This window comes from Dermacentor andersoni, chromosome 5 (assembly GCF_023375885.2).
Source record: "Dermacentor andersoni chromosome 5, qqDerAnde1_hic_scaffold, whole genome shotgun sequence".
Lineage (NCBI taxonomy): Eukaryota > Metazoa > Arthropoda > Arachnida > Ixodida > Ixodidae > Dermacentor > Dermacentor andersoni.
The window spans coordinates 128,491,900-128,505,078 of record NC_092818.1 but is presented as its reverse complement, the minus strand read 5'-3'; the positions used below and the strand labels follow the sequence as shown (position 1 = coordinate 128,505,078).

At 46.5% G+C, this 13,179-nt stretch overlaps 1 long non-coding RNA gene across 1 annotated transcript; it reads left to right on the top strand.

The window, feature by feature from the left end:
- The first annotated feature begins 6,488 nt into the window (after positions 1–6,488).
- Positions 6,489–12,101, top strand: LOC126532069 (uncharacterized). The gene is made up of 3 exons (XR_011894651.1): positions 6,489–6,602; positions 7,086–7,206; positions 11,848–12,101. It is a non-coding gene; the product is annotated as an uncharacterized lncRNA (long non-coding RNA).
- The last annotated feature ends 1,078 nt before the right edge of the window (positions 12,102–13,179 follow it).

Genomic DNA, 13,179 nt, shown 5'->3' with positions numbered 1-13,179 from the left:
TATATCAAATACTACAGAACGAACAATTAAGAAATAATAACAAGGAATAAAAAGAAGCACGTAGGTACCTCCAGTCACAGCCACGAGAGAGAAACGCGAGAAGTGTACATGCGCAAAATACCCCCTCGTGTATTATTAACGAACGTTACATGGACTCACACCAGCTATCGACCGCGGTACGGGGAGGGAATAGTTATGTACCTATAGTGGCAGCTCCTCGCACAGAATCAGAGAGCCGCTTTGCGAATTTAACTGCACTATGTGTTGCATGCGGAGAGCTCTACCGTGCCCGCATCGAGAAATGGAGGACCACTATATTGAATGTCACGTGCACATGGCCGCTGGTTGCTTTGGTTGACATACGCTGTCGTCGTATGGCAGGTGGCGAAAACCCTGTGCAGCTGCTGTGCTTCTTCGGCGCCACTTTCGACGGCCCGTGGCCCACGAGTCTGTGCAGCCACCTGGTTTACTGCGGCGCCATTATGGGCGCCGGCGAGGACTGGCTGCAGCTCGACACTAGGCCGGGCGCCCGCAGGGGTACGCGAATTGGTTGTGCTGGTAGAGTGTGCTCTTTAGTGCTTCGGATGCTGGGGAGTTATTGGACAATTCAGCCATGTTGTCAAATTGTGCAATGGCGGCGTTTAGAGCTAATCGCAGAGGCCGCGCGTAGCAACCCTCTCAGCCAATCAGAGCTGGCAAGATGGCGAATTCGACAATATGGCGATATTGACCGTGTCCAGAATAGCACTGATTGTTCTGGTAAGTAGCCGCGGCTTTTTTGGTTCCAATGGAGTCCGTCGTTGGTACAATACACAGCGATCAAAAGGCTGAAGTCAAACCCACAGGTCAGAGCATACATGCAATGAATTACGTGACGACGAGCCAAAGTGCAGTATCTAGTGAGTCTCTTCAAATATAGCTCTTCCAGCGCCTACATTGATGAAACTTTGCTAAAAACTCGAAACACTTGCCTTATTAGGTTATTCAGTTGCACTTAACAGCCGACTCCTTGTGCAATAATCTTTAAGATCCATCTCCATTGGCTGCTTTGGCATGTCATACAATAAAAGCAATAAGAGAAATAAGAATGATGTACAATAATGCCCCACATCAATGCAGTCAGCCGGCTCCAGTCGTTGAAACCACACTGCAGGCTCTGAAAAGCTCCCTTTGACAACTCGCAAGAAGCTTAAATGTAAGAGCTCGCAAAAATATAATCATATCGAGCGCAGGTCAAGATCGGCGTGATGCAAGGCTAGCTGTGCGTCATATCCAGATGCTACGCAGATCGTTAACCATGAAAGTATCGAGTAACCACCTACTAACCATGTAACCCGAAAGCAACCATGTAGCATTTGCTTATTCTCGTTTATGCGTTCAACATATAACGGTCCTGTGTGCCATGGCGCAGCTTTCAGCACCTTCCTAGCGCTGAAGGACAGCGCTGAGGGTAACAGCGCGAGGCAGTGGCAACTAGTGATGGGCGTGCGCGAGCCCCCGACCACTTTGGGCGCCGCTGACACCACCGAGTCGTGGCCGCTGGCGTTCGCCGGCCAGGGAAAAGCGCGCGACCTGGCGCGCCGTGCGGCCAACTGGCTGAGCAACCGGCGCATCGATGGCCTCGTCTTCCTCGAGCAGCGCCTGGACCCAGGCCGCATCGACGCCTACGTCACCATACTCAAGGCTAGTTACATCCAAAGAAGGATGTGCGTTGACACGCGGGGCTTATCTCTCCCGACACCGCACTGACTGCAAATTGTATTTTGTGCAAGGGCAACAATTCGGGGAGGACAGGGAGATAAGGAAAAATCTAAGAAAAAGGGTAGTGGGAGCGGGGTAGCCCGACCCATATATGGCACCTTTTGCCGCAACAAAGCGCAATATTTCACGTGGCTCTAGCGGAAAGTCAAACAACTTCGGATGTGAAAAGTTTAACCATTTCGCCACCGAAACCTCTCGTGATGCTTTCCGGCGTGGTACAAGTGTGACACCTCACACCAGATACCACTGACGCATTCACACACGCTATGGCTGTGGTGCGTTCAGCCGAGATCATTCAGCACTCGACGGGACCAGAGGGGTGGAGTGTCCCCCTGCTTTTCCAAGAGAAGCGAGAAATCGGAAGAGCCAGTTTGGCAGATTTCGGCGACGCGGTCATTCTGTGTTCTTCAATTGCAACATCCGCCCATGCACTTCCGCTTTCGGCGAATTGAGAAGTAACCCTTTTCACATCCGAGGCGACGTTGCGCTTGACGAACGTTTTGGACGAAAGGTGCTGTAATAATTCATTACCGTAACTATGGAGTCAACCGCTACCTAAACCAAAAACAAACAAATAAAGCGGGACACAAAATTTTTGTGTTAGCACTCCAATCGAGTACTATGTCAAGAAAGAAATAACGCGAAGACGAAAGCAAGAAGTAAAGCACGTACTTTTCCTATGCGCTTTTTACTACTGCCAACTGCCAGACGATTCTTTAACGTACAACGTGTGTTACTCCCAAATTCGATCTAGTAGAACAGATTCCGATGAAAGTAACATCATCCCTCCTTACACAGAGAAACGAACGAATAGAACCTATAGCTGGCTGCCTCCCCTACCCTACCTATGCTCAAGCGCCACTGTAGCATTGCAGCTTCGGCTTCGAACTGCCCTTCAATTTATTTTTCACCTTCGTCCAGATGTTTGTAGCATATGGGTACGGAAAACATCGCCATAATGATGCCCCGTTAAATTTGAATACTTGTACAATTTTTGTACAAGTATTCAAAGATTGTACAGATTGTACAATTTTTTTTTCTTAAACAAAGGCTTGAGTACGGAAGCCATGTTCTACATTAGGCTACGAGATGAATCAGTACAGACGCGATACATCTATTTCTAATGCAACTTATAAGCTTCTTGCAATCCATTCTCGATTTTGCTATATATATATATATATATATATATATATATATTGACGCGTGTATTGTACTTAGAAGACAACGACGATGGGGGCAATAACGGACTCCGGAGCATCGTGCGAACTCAGTACCCAGCGCCTCCACCAGTGTCACGGTACAACGCGGACAGAAGACAGGTAGACGTTCAAGAACAACAGGACAACCTGTTCAAAAACAAACGGAACCGAGGCACGCATTCTTCTTCCTCACCCAATTTCAGCCACCCACTAGACGGAGTCCGTTATTGCCCCCATCGTCGTTGTCTTCTAAGTAGAATACACGCGTCAATATATATATACACGCCTTCTTCATTTCTTCATTCCCCAGTTGCACTACACGGAGTCCGTTAAATCACGTATCCTCATCGTCGTCTACATGTCTACATAGCGCACGCGTCATTTGCTCTCTCTAAAAGAGCATCGCTCCGATGCTAAACAACAAAGTTCGCTTGGTGAAAAGAAAAGTCCGTCGTGCAGTCACTCGCTGACATATGGCTTCATGCGCACTACGTGCACAAGTTCAGAACGGTGTTTGTGGCGCCTTGTGCAGTACGGGCTATCTGAAATGACCTCGTATTTGACGTCACTTAGCCATCGCAGCACTTTATAAGGTCCGAAATATCGTCTGATGAGCTTCTCGGATAGTGCCCGTTTTCGTATAGGCGTCCAGACCCATACTCTGTCACCGGGTTCGTAAGTTACAGGTCTATGATGGGCATTATAGCAACCTGTGTCGTACTCTTGCTGCTGGTGTAATCGCACGCGTGCGAGCTGCCTGGCTTTTTCTGAACCTTGCGTAAACACATCGGCATCCGTGTCAATGTCGTCAGGTTCGTCTGGTAGCATGGCGTCGAGCATCGTCCTTACTTCCCGTCCGTTAACAAGGCTGAATGGAGTTATCCGTGTAGTTTCTTGTCTAGCCGTGCCATAAGCAAACGTGTTATAAGGCAGAATCTCGTTCCAACCTCTGTGGTCTATATTCACGTACATTGAAAGTATGTCTTATATTCACGCACATTTAAATTATGTGCTTTGTTCAGGCGCTCTGTTAGCCCATTTGTTTCTGGATGGTAGGCTGAACTTTTGATGAGTCGTGCCACTCAGCATCAGGGCGTGATCTAAAAGCGCGGTTGTGAATGCGGTGCCTCGGTCTGTTATGACGACGGTAGGTGCGCCGTGTCTCAGGACAACATTCTCAATGAAAAATCGTGCCACAAAAATTGTGCCACCTCTGCTGCTGTGCCTCTCTTGGTAGCTTTTGTTCCGGCGTAGCGAGTAAGATAGTCAGTTGCTACAATAACCCAGCAGTTACCCATAGTAGAGGTAGGAAATGGACCCAAGAGGTCCATTCCAATCTGGTTAAATGGCGTTTGCGGCACTTGAACGGGTTGTAGCAAACCAGCTGGTTTCGTTGGAGATGACTTGCGCCGGTGACAATCTAGGCCGGTCTGAACTTGGTGTTTCATGGCAACGGGCAGTCCTGGCCAATAGTATCTTTGTCGCACTCTATTCAGCATTCGCGTGTATCCCAGATCCCCAGAAGTGATCTCGTCGTGACATGCGTCCAGTAGTCCACAAAGAAGAGCAGTAGGAACGACAAAAAAATGGCTGGATCAGCTCGAAGAGAAGTTCATTTTGTATAGAACTTTGTTACTTAACCAAAATGATGACAATCTTCTTGCGAAAGCCTTACGCGCTGTCTGAGTTTGTCCATAACAGAAATTAATAAGTCCAAGCAGCTCAGGGTCGTCACGTTGTTGTTGTGCAATGGCAGACGTGTCGAGAAGACCGAGGAATGCTGTCTGCTCTGCATCGGAAGAAGGAGTCGACTCTACAAGTCACCAAGACAGGCAGTCGGCGTCGGTATGGCGTTTCCCCGACTTGTACATGACCGTCATACCAAGCTCTTCTAGTCAGGCTCCAACGTGCTAATCGCCCGGAAGGATCTTTAAATTGTGAGCCAGCAGAGTGAATGATGGTCGCTGATAACTTTGAAGGGGCGACCGTACAAATATGGGCGAAATTTTGTAACCACCCATACGACGTCAAGGCACGTACTCCTTCTCATTTGTAGAGCAGTTTGCTTCTGTGCGTTCCGATTGCATAAGCGATCACTCTTTCTGTGTCCTCCTGGCACTGTACAAGCACGGCTCCGAGACCAACATTACTGGCATCAGTGAAGCATAGGAGGATACGTGTCGTCAAAGTGAGCAAGCACAAGGGGTGTTTGTAAACGGTTCCGCAAATTGGTAAGTGCAGCTTGCTGTTCGTCGCCCCATGCAAAAGCAACGTCATCCCTCGTCAATCGAGTGAACGGCGACGCAATGCAAGCAAAGTCTGCAATAAAGCGCGAATAATATGCGCCGAGGCCCAGAAAGCGCCTGACAGCCTTTTTATCTGAGGGTATAGAGGGAACTGAGCGAAAGCAGCAATCTTGTTAGGATCCGGTTGGACGCTTGCGTGGCTGACGACATGGCCAAGAAACTCTAGCTCCTCAAAGCAAAAATGACATTTCTCCGGCTTTAGACTGATGTCGGCGGACCGTATTGACTGCAAATTAAGCCGGTCAAGGTGCTCTTCAAACGTTGCGGAAAACACTATGACATTGTCGAGATAGACTAAGCAGGTTTTCCATTCCAGCCCCAAAATCACGGAATCCATAAGCTGTTGGAAAGTAGCAGATGCAGAGCACAAGCCGAAAGGCAAGGCCTTAAATTCATATAGTCCATCTGGCGTGACAAAAGTGGTTTTCTCGCGGTCTCTGTAGGGTTTACCTCAATTTGCCCATGCCCGCTTTTTAAGTCCATGGAAGAGAAATAACGAGCGTTTCGAAACCTAGCTATCAAATGAATCATCTATACGGGGAAGCGGATAGACGTCTTTTTTTAGCCACCTGATTTAGCTTTCGAAAATCGAAATGGAAACGCAGGCTGCCGTCCTTCTTCTTGACCAAAACTGCAGATGATGCCCAGGGGAAGACTGAATCATATCGTCGTCAAGCATTTGGTTTACTTACTGTCGTATCGCCTCGCATTCTTTTAGGGCACACGATAAGAGTTGCAGTGAATCGGTCTCCTTGCGTCCTCTGTGATTATTCGGTGCTTGGTTAGGGGCGTCCGGGCGACTCTTGACGTCGACGCAAAGCAGTCGTGGAACTCGGCCAGGATCGCAAGAAGCCGTTCTCGCTCGTGTTGTTGCAAAGTATAGTTTACGTCGAGCACAGGTGCCGGGTCTTGTGCAGACGCTTCCTCGAGTACTGCAAAGAACATCAGCGACGTTGCCGAAATGGGCTGCAGTTGTACCCTTTGGTAGGTGCCGTCGCTCTGTGCTAAAATTGTTTAACAATAGGTTTGTGCGCCCATCGGCGACATTTACGATATCTCGTGCAGCGGAGATACCGTGAGTAAATAACAACGGTGGTTTTTCAAAAGGCTGTTCTGCCGTCTTGCTCAGCGTGTTGTTGTCTCTTGTATATAGCCCACAGCAACCTGTTCGGTCACACAAGATTCATTCGTAATGAAGGAAAGTATGCCAACCACAGGAGTTCCGGACGGCGTTCTCGGGCAAGCTGCTGCTCCTGTTCAGCATCTTCTGGCTGTACGACATGGATAACAGGGTGAAGAGCCTCTTCTTGGAGCACCGCATCAAAGAACTCATCAGGTGAGACGAGGCGCAACGGTAGATGTCGCCGTGCCCGACGAGTATGCCAACATGCTCCGAGACCGAGAAGCTCGCTTGTGCTGTCGAACGCCACATGAGCGCTATAAACACAGCATTGCACTTGTTTATCTCGCTATGCGCGAACTGCGAGGTGACAATGGGCACACAATAAACGCCTACTTAACGTTCGCGAGAGAAACCATGCTTCGTATAAGAGTATGCGACTGCGCTGTTTATGTATAGGTAATCGTTGCAAAAGTAGCACAACAGATTACAACTAGAAATCCACACATTAATTCTTGTTTCAAACGCACGCGGCGCCTTGACAGCGTCGAAAACAACGCGGTCATCGCGTGGTGTGAAATTGACGCGTGGACGCCGCAAATACGTCGGAACTGAGTCCCATGTGGTTACCGCTTTAGGCAACGGTTGTTCACAGCATCCGCTTCTGTCCTGAACAGAGACGCGACGCGCGCGACGCAGGCTGACGGACTTCACCCTGCTGGAGACGCACGTACCGCCACATAAGGAGAGCGAGTGCGTCACCTTCTTGCCGAACTCTTTCAGCCGCTCGCCCGACAGCAATCGCCAGACGTTCACTATGGTAAGTACTGTAATAAACTTATGAGTGTTGTGTGCACTAACAACAAGCTTATCATGAGAAGCCAACAAATTTCAACACCAAGGAAAACATGTAATTAATAATTGAAATAAAGAAATGATAAATTAATCGCGATGAAAGTGGATGAAAAAACAACTTGCCGCAGGTGTTCTTTTCATCCACTTTCATTGCATTAATTTATCATTTTTTCATTTCAATTATTAATTACATGTAATTTTCCCTATGTTGTCCTTGGTGTCTTTGTTGGCTTCTCATGATATGATTAATAAAAATCGGGCCCCTCGGTTAACCCCCTTTCTTCTCGTTCTAACAACAAGCTTGAGTTTCAACACTTGCATTCTCATAGTAGGCATGTAAAACATTGGGAAACAGCAATCCCGAACAGCCAAGCTTTCCGTTTCAAGCGGATATGCATTAAAAGAGAGGACTTTGCATCGAACTGTGAACAACTCCGTGTATCGACTACTACGACCGCGTTATCCTCCCTCTTTCATCAGCAACGCGATTCAAAAAGCAGACAACCTTGATTGTCATGCGATCATCAACAGCAAACCAGCTCCCCCAGATTAATTATTCTCTGGTATTCCCATCAACTCCCAACATAATTAGTATCCTCCGGAAACATCATACCATGCTCTTGCAGAGCGAAAAAATGCGCCAAATTGTTCCTGAACCTCCGCGGGCGGTGTACAGACGGGCCACCAAGCTCAGAGATGTTGTCACGTCCTCCAAAATAAACTCGGTTGACTTCAAAGGCTGCGCACCTTGCGAAAATACTCGATGCAAACGTTGTCCCATGATGAGTACCGCTAATGTTGCCATGAGCACCACATCTTCATTTTCATTCAAAATCCAATGAGATTACAACTGCGATACTTGTAACATTGTATATCTCCTCGAATGCACCATTTGCGGCGCACAATACATAGGACGAACGGAAACCCGTTTTAGGCAGCGCTTTAATAATCACAAATGACGTGTCAAATTTATGCTGCAGCTCACCCTCTACAAATATGTGAGCACACTAGGCTACCCTATCGAAAAATTTAAGGCCACTATTTTCAAACCAGGATTCTCCACTCACTGCAACAGACAAGCTTAGAAGTCATTCCTAATACACAAGATCAGCACACTTTCTAGGGGAATTAATGAAAGCATAGGTAGGCTGACGTGCATGCCCAACTGGTAGTAGTATAGTAGTAGTAAAATACTTTATTGGGGTCCTGAGGAGCTAAGCGGGGGCCTGCAGGTCCCTACCCAGTTGTTGGCTAGTCCCATGTTGGAACAGAGAGGCCATGCCTCACCGCTCGTTCACGGGCCCTCTGGACAGCCAGGAGCTGGACGTCTTGTTTCGGGTCTGTGACGGCCTTCGTCCAGTCTTCTTCTCTGTTAAAATCCTGTAACACAGGGCATTGCCAAAGCATGTGACTTAATGAGCTAAATTCAGTGCCACAATCTGGGCAGAGTGGGTCAATGTCCGGGTGGAGCATGTTCAGAAAGCCCCTAGAGGGGTAGGACACCGTCTGGAGCATGCGGAGCGTGATAGCTTGTGGCCTGTTGAGCTTATGTTGGGGGAAAGGAAAACTCTGCCTATTTCCTGTGTAATGAGAGATGATTTCATGAAAAGTAACTAGTGGATCACTGTGGACGAGCTCTCCCGAACTCACCCGAGACACCATCCCGTCGCGGCATACGAAACCTCGCGCACGGTCGTGTGCTATCTCGTTGGGGTTCAGGTGACCTGGTAATACGTCTGGTCCCATGTGAGCTGGGAACCAGACTATGTAGTGAAAAATGTCAGAGGGGTGTTTGCCGTTTAGAATCTTGGCTGCTTCTTTGGCTATCAATCCCGATGCGAACGCTCTAACGGCTGCTCGGGAGTCCGTGTACACCGTAGTGCGTTTTGAGTCCAGTAATGCGAGAGCTATAGCAGCCTGTTCCGCCACATCGATTAAGAGACATGTTTCCGAGATTGCCGACATGTTTGGCGCTCCAATGAATATTCTTACTGTCTGTTTTATGCATTTACTAAGGTTATATATGGTCCCAGTACTTAAGCGTAATAAAAGGAGTTCCACAGGGATCTATATTAGGTCCCGTGCTTTTCCTTCTATATATCAATGATATTACGGATGTTCAATATACACCGGAAATTACAATGTTTGCTGACGACACTAGCCGGTTCTTCACAGGATCTACTATTCATGAAGTAGAAGCTTCAGCAAATCTATACCTCACTAAACTTTCAGGTTGGCTAACAAAAAATAAACTAAAACTAAACACACAAAAAACTAATTTTTTTATGTTCAGGCCTATTAACAAGCACATCCGCGGCAATGTAATAATTTATTATAATGACCAACGCATCAAACAAGTAAACACACAGAAATTCCTAGGAGTCTGGTTCCATGAACACCTGTCATGGACACCACACGTGCAACATCTCTTAACTGATCTGGCTCGCTCTGTAGGATGTCTCAGTAAAATTGCTTCCCTTCTCCCTTCGTGGTTAACTAAATCACTCTACTATACGTTATTTTACCCGAAACTACTATACGGAATGCTGGTGTGGGGAACAACAACTAAAACAAATTATGATAGGTTAATAATCCTGCAGAAGCGCGTGCTTCGTATTCTGGAAAAATATAAAGGTCATGCCAAGGACCTAGCCACTGAACCGCTTTTTCTCAAACATGAAATCCTATCCGCAAAAAAAAAGTATATAATCTAAAGTTGATGCAACACACACATAAACACAAATTACAGGATGCCTTCCCAAGAACTGTATCCACGAAATATGGGTTCAGAAGCTCTAGCCGAAAAACTAAAAAAATACGCACGAACTATGGCAAACAAGCCATTGAATATAAAGCAGTGCAATTATTAAACCTCCATGAATCGAATATTGACCTTACATTACAAGCCAAGAAGCTCAAGCGCAATTACAGATCATTCCTTCTGACTACTAACCTCATAGTCGATCCATAAAAGTTGTCAAATTATGTTTTGTATATCTTGAGATGAATCTTTTTTTTATTTTATTTTTTTTGCTGGAAATTGCGAAAATTTAAACAACATTGTTAGATTTCATTTCAATGTATCTTTTTTAAATGTATAATGTATTGTAGAGCATGTTGCATATACATGTAAAAACAAATACGTATGTGATCCGATGTAGAGAAGCAGATGCATTGTACTTAATGAATCGCATATTGAGTCGTGTCAACTGCTGTAGACTGTCTTGTTCATCAGGGGGCCAAGACCTGGTCAGGCTTTCTCGCCTTTAGTCTTTGCCTCCCGCAGGGAAATTTTGTATTCTTCCTGCAAAATAAAAATGTTTGATTTGATTTGATATTATATATAGCATGCTTCTGAAGCTATATGTATATTTCCGCATTATTCATTAGAGATTCTTCTCGCCCTTCTGCTATGTAGATGTTTATCTCTTCACTTAGTGATATAATTTTTCATTTATCTTTTTTTTTCATACATGCATAGACTTTGTATAAAAAACAGTCTGCCTTCAATCACAAAAGATAACCACCTGTGCAAAGAATGCAGTGGAATTCAGTTCGTGGAACTCAGAGGCTAGTAAAGGTCACAGTATGGGTGTCATATGAAGATGGGAGCATATTGACCATCTTCGTGGTCTCACAAAAGTTGCAGTAACTTCAAACACAGAGTAAGAAAGACACTCTGCTAGTAGCTGCGACCCCTCACGTGTCTATGCTAAAATGTGATCCCTCTCCTCTCCATTCCACTGGCTGCACCTTTCCATTTCATGCTCCTCACGCCTTGCGGACGCCACAGCATGTACGCGTGTTTGTATTCATAGGCTATATCTAAGTTATTGTTTCCTAGTTGTTTCTTTGTTTTCTTCTTCTTGAGTGAATCTACACGTGTTGTTGTCATGACGCCGTGCGTTTCCTTTTTTTTTCGTTCTTTTTTTTTAATTTCGCTCTTACAGAGAAAATGTATAAATTGAGCTCTGGGTGCTTGCAATAGGCTGAACCCCGGCCGAAACGTCGAAATTGCCAAAATATTAACGGAGCGGGAGCGTCTGTCTGGCCTCGATGCATCTTGCTCTTATCCCCGTTTCTGTAAAGATACAGAAGAAAATAAATCTTTCTTTCTTTCTCTTTCAAATTAAATGTTTGTTTTTACTTTATTATGTGCGCCTGCACTTCTTTGAAATTATATATATATAAGTGAGAGTCTGCCCGGATCCGGTATGAAGAGGCACTTGTAGGTTGAGGACGCACGTATACGAAAAAGACGATGCTTTATTTTCTACGCTTCTGCCGAGTTCCGACCTTCGTCAGGGAATGGCACTTGTAGGTTGAGGACGCACGTACGAAAAACAAACGATGATTTCTTTCCTACGTTTCAGCTGGGGTCCGGCCTTCGTCGGGCAATGCCGAAACATAGGAAATAAAGCATCGTTTTCTTCGTATGTGCATACTCAACCTACAAGTGCCTAAACCTATATAATGCGTATGTTTGTTTCACAATAAATTTCATGTATTCGTGGCCGCTCAGGTTCGGTCCCACACACTTGTCCTCGCAACTTTCCAAAAAAGTGTGTGCATTGCCGTGACGTGAGCCCATGCTCGGCGCGCGTAGAACGCCGTGCTTGCGTGGATGGACCGCGCGGCGTCCCAGGTGGACCAAGGCTCAGTGTGCTTCACGCTGACACTGGCGGTGATACGGTTCCTGCTGCCGCTGGCGCACACGAGCTTCGGAGAGACCTGCCAGGACTTCTACCCGGTCTCGTACATGCAGGCGAGTGCGCTAGAACCACTAACTAAAGTTGATGTTACGGAACAATAATGTTTAAACAGTGAACGATACGAACACTGAACTCTGATTCGGCTTGTGTCAGCCCGTTATGGCTAATTACCACCTAGTCATTAGAATGTTTTCCGAGATCTTGTGTGGTGGGCACGAAGACAATGTCAGATTTGCGAAAGTGCGTGATCTGTTGAGTGCGTGATCTGTTGGCGTCTGAAACAACTGAAGACACTAATAACGTTACGGTACCCCTCCTAAGATTCATTCAACCTAACTGTGATTTAGACTTGGTTGCAAAGTGATGACAAAAAGAGAAGAGAGTCAGTTTGGAAAATTACAGTACAATCATATGTTTCTACTAGATAGTCCAGTGGGCTGTCTTGTTATTTGTCACTGTCCACAATTTTTCAGTGTCTCTGTTATAGCACAGACAATGAATTTTCGAACAAAATGAGACTCGGACGCCTGTGCTGTTTTACAGCACCGTGCCTGCGAGGTTTTGTCACATGGCCAAGACATGGTGCGCTCAGTGATGCTGCTCCCGAGACACGTACTACTCGAGCGCGCTACGGACTCACGTGACCTCTCTTTCCCTGCAGCACTGTCAGCTCTGGGAGAATGTGCGTTTCGACAGTTCCAATGCCGCGAACTATGCTGAAGTTCCGGGAAAGGGTGGCTTGAGCTTTCACCGCCTGGAGGCCTACGACGACGTTGCATCACTCGATATTAAGGTCCGTAACCCCCCACACCTGCCGAAAGCTTCGTAATCTCGGGGGAGAAATATAATAACAAAAAAGAATTTCCAGAGCGTTTTCTGTGCAAGGCTATGAAATCCCCCCTCCCTCCACAACCTTCTGCATATATATTTTTCAGCGCTCTACAAGAAGATCGGATTTCTGTAAGCTACTCCACAAAGTAGTGCAGTTGACTTCACTGCTGATACCTTAGTTAAAGAAAAATGAGGAATTGCTGTTGTGCGTACACGGCCATCTGCAGGAAGAGTTTGCCAACATGGGGGAACTGATAACACTATAACTCTCTTGGTTACGGCGCAAGAGAAACGGAGACACAAGAACAGAAAATATGCATACACCCAGTGGCGTAGCTAGGTCGTCTAGCACCCGGGGCCCATAGGTCTTCTGTCACCCCCCCCCCCCCCCCCCC